This window comes from Vollenhovia emeryi, unplaced genomic scaffold (assembly GCF_000949405.1).
Source record: "Vollenhovia emeryi isolate VEMERY1.0 unplaced genomic scaffold, V.emery_V1.0 DF939272.1, whole genome shotgun sequence".
Lineage (NCBI taxonomy): Eukaryota > Metazoa > Arthropoda > Insecta > Hymenoptera > Formicidae > Vollenhovia > Vollenhovia emeryi.
Window position 1 is genome coordinate 52,914 of NW_011967094.1, and position 4,479 is coordinate 57,392.

The window sequence follows — 4,479 nt, forward strand, 5'->3', positions numbered from 1 at the left end:
ATTTTTGTGATATTTTTGTGATATTTTTGTGATATTATTTTGTGATACAATAATGTTTGTATGAACTTGTATTGATAAGAATGTTTTTTTAAGTGCAATTTTTAATGTTTGTATCAACTTGTATTGAGAAGAATGTTTTTGTCAAGCGCAATTTTTAATGTTTGTATGATCTTGTATTGATAAAAATGTATTTTGTCAAGTGCAATTATAGATAGTGTATCCAATTTTATGCTTTCTTTTTCACCTTTTTGACATTATTTAATAGTTATTATTTTAATAGTTGCAAAATAAATATTTATTTTATTGAATGCAAGCAATCAAGAGGATTAGAAAATTACAAAAACTCATTTTTTAATCATGATTTGATCATTTTCTTATCATTTTGACATTATTTAGATGTAATTTTGATGTCATTGTGATTTCCTTTTTTACATATCTAGTTAAAAATCACTTAAAAATCATTGCTACATCAAGAATTTATCACAAAATGCTCCTAAAAAGTGTATCGAATGACATCATCATGATTTTTCCTAAAATGAGTTCTACTTGATGTCATTATGATATTATTATGATTTTGTGTTCTACCTGGGATATCTGCAACGAGCACTGATTTCGCACGATGTTGTCTGGGGTAGTTGCAGTATGTGACTGATCAGTGTGTGACTAGTAAGTGCGTTACTATACTCAGTGTGTGAATTTTCCCAAAGTGTGTTATATTCAAACGTATAGAAATATTACACATATAGAAATATTACACATGTGTGAATATTACGATGATTGACTATTTCAAACATTACTAGATGTTTGATAAAATCCACATATTGAAGTGTGTGATTTACACACATTCTCTAATGCATTTCACACGCGCATATTAAGAGGATAATGCATGACGTTTGGAAAATTATGCATTAAATATGTGTGACGCATTAATATTCACACATTTCAAGTGTGTGACGTTTTAATATTCACACATGTGTGATAGATCTACTTCTAACAGTGCACATGTACTGTATGTATGTGTTGCTCACTATTATTTCTTATTAGACTTACAAACTTAGTTTCAGTGATACCATATTGTTCTTTCATTTGGCCGGAATAGCGAGCTGCTTTCGATCTGTACACGTAAGTCATTTAATTTGTATATTACACAAATGTTTCCGCGAACTGACAGTTTTTAGGTTAGAATAGTGCAAAAGTGCAGAATCACTCCAGCACCCTCTATGTGTTGTCCCTAGAGTATGCTGGTCTCATTTTGCATATATTTATTGTAGAATTCTTGCATCAAGCAAATATTGTCGTCAAGTGTACTAAAAATTAGTAAAATTTTCAATTTTTTTCGTTTTTAATATAAAGTCGACCAGCATAGTCTAGATTTTGCTGCGTGCTGTAATTCCGTAAAAGAGTTTTGCATTTCTATAAAGCCAATTAAAAGATTACTTCTAACAAAGAATGTCGGTAAAACAAACGACTTTAAGGTCCCTTTAAGAAGGTTAGAGAATAAACAAAAAGAGAAAGAGAAGTTGAAGCTAAACGTTCTAAGGCCTGGCTTTTCATTTTCTGGTTAAATGTTAATCAGAAGTTAGTCTCTTGACTGCCTGTCTCTTCTTAAATAATAATATAGAGAATGATGGAGAGTCGACTAATCTCTGGTTAACAGTTAACCAGAAAATGAAAAACCGGGCCTAAGTGAGTGAAGGAGAATGATACTGACAAAGTAGAATTTGATTAAAAAATGAGAGACAGGGTGAAAAAATAATCTGAAAGCATTGAAATGATATCTACTAATTTAGTAAGAATGGATGAAGATGAAAGGTGAAAATGATTTGACTATTAACTAACTTATCAAGAGACTGGAACAATCTACCCTAAAATGTAAAAACAAGTATGATGCTAAATATTGTTCTAGTTGCTAGTTAAAAGATAGACGCGGCTGTATTTAGCTCAGTGAATCTTTACGAATAGTTGAACATAAACTCAGCGAGGTGGAAATATTGCAGTCTGATTTTGGAAAATCTGTATTAAACTATCAATTTAGAAGAAAAGCAAGTTTTTTCCGCAGTGAACAATTTCACAAATCGCGTTTACGAAGTGTTAATCTCACATAATTATATCGAAAGTAAATTAATAACGCGTCTTGCTTGGTCGAAATTCATAATCAGACCGGGAATACAATTGTAACTTTCGCGATGGCGTGCAGTTGTTTCGACGTCGATGCCAGTTCGCGCGTATGAGACTATCAGTGTTGCGCCATTAAAAGTTGCAGCATTAGTGGGCGCTAGTTCCTCTAACTCGTTGAGCATTATGATTATACCGCGGAAGTTCCAAACATTATATCACTGCACAAATACGATATTTATCAAAGTAGTTTGCGCGGGAAAGTGACTTTCTTCCCGTTGAGTTATATCCGGTAAAACTTCTTCCATCGAAAGTAACAGCCATGTTAAGCGCCGGCGATCGTGCCTGGACTTGTTCAACTAAGTTTTATTGACGCCTGGAATTTGTTCGGCTGTCGCCGCGACATTGGGTCTTGGCGATGATCGGTGACGAATGAAACGTCCGAAGCGGCCGTCAATTGACGAGCATTCGTTCCCTTTTTTTTTCGTCCAACGAATAAACTCATTCGGCTTTAGAATATTTGAAAAATGATGCAGTGGACGTATAAACGTACGGCCTGTGAACGGGATACTTTCCCCAACATTGCTATTAGATCGTCGCCTCCGATGCGTCGGTGCGTATAGAAGCGAATCACGTCGCGACGTTAAAGAAATCAGCTTTACCTCTCGGGTTTCTTCCTCGCGCAGGTTGTCTGTAAAGTTCGAATGGAACGGGAGAGTATCAGGTGGAATTTAATCATATAAATGGACGAGCGTCCGATCCAAACTCGGCCCGATACGAAAAAAATAAAAGTTTAACGCGCGCGGCACCTCGTCCCGCCCGAAGAGGAGAGGAAATCCCCTCGGAATTTTTTCCGATCGAATTAGCCCCAGTGAAACTTTATTTCGCGAGCCTGCTCTCCCCTTCTTCGTTTTCCATTTTTTTAATTTGCTGACAAAACGTGCATCCGACCAGCGGAGCCACCCCATGTTTATTCAGGACGGTTTTTACGCGGTTTAAAGACAAACGCCGAGAGAATCGTCATTATAGACCGAGACGAGAAAGAAAGAGTACTGACCAAAAGCTGTTCTCTGTTATTCTTACTTCACAACTTTCAAAAGCGCTAAATAGATATTATATTTTTTCTCACATATATCTTACACATATCTTACATATATTTTACATGATCAGGAACTTATAATATTGATGTTGTACAATTATTAGTTGTTAAGTGATATACATACACCTTCGATCTTCAGTGTACATACATACATTGTTTCAGTTGCATTTTATATTCTTTAAATTTAGAATAAAATTTTATCGCGTACATTTGTTTATCCGAATAGATTTGGACATAATTAATTGTACGAAAGTTTAAACACGATATGTCCAATTAATGCTTACGTATCTTTTATAATAATTTATGAATGAAAGTGTGATTTATTAAATGCATATATCTACATATGCATATATCTATATGAGATGTATATACATCTCGCTCACAGGATATTTTTTTCATGTCATGGAGGAAAAATGCAAATACACACATAGGACATCCGATGTTATATGGGTATTCAGAGTTATGTCCATTTTTAGAACCTGAATCAATGTGTACATACAAGGACACTTTCACGATTGTACATACATAGGTTTATTTGCAAAAAAAATTATTCTTATGGTGTCCTCGACAATTTCTGAAAATTTGTCGGTTGAATTTACGAACACCCTGTATATCATTTGATAAAACGGACTATTTTTTCGTCCATAGAATTTTCAGGGTGTCAAAATTTTTCACAATGTCACGACTTTTCGTGTCGCTCCACGTCCCTATTGTTGGAACGTCGATTTCAATCCTGTTGTGGTTGAAAGTATCCAAAAGCACTGCGGAATCGTGAGAACGTGGCGAGAAAACAACAGTCGTGCAGACTTTTGTTTCGTTTTGCTGTCACGTTCGTGGACTTCGCGTGCCATCGCGTCGCGGATACTAATCGAACGTAAAAGAGAGGAACTAAAGTCGTCCGTAGGATCGACGTCGCCGAGTTCTTCCCCGGGTTTCTCCGTGCCCGAGGGTGTAGCTCCCCAGTGCTCGTCGAAAGAACAATTAGTATTGTCAAACGAGCCCGAACACTCGCGCGATGTGCTGCTTCGAACACAGTTACTCCGGAATTTTTCAGGACAGAGCCAATCGTAGAGCCTGCTTCGTCGGCGCCAGTGTCTTCGAAGTTTTCGACAAGTTCTTCTATGCCGCGATAGCTGCCGTCGAATTCTCGTAGATACAGTGATAGCTTAGGGATAAATTGATTTAACTTGTTAAACACATTTTCCCTACATATGGATTTATATTAATAAATCCCTGTATTACAACACTACATTTTTATCTCTTTT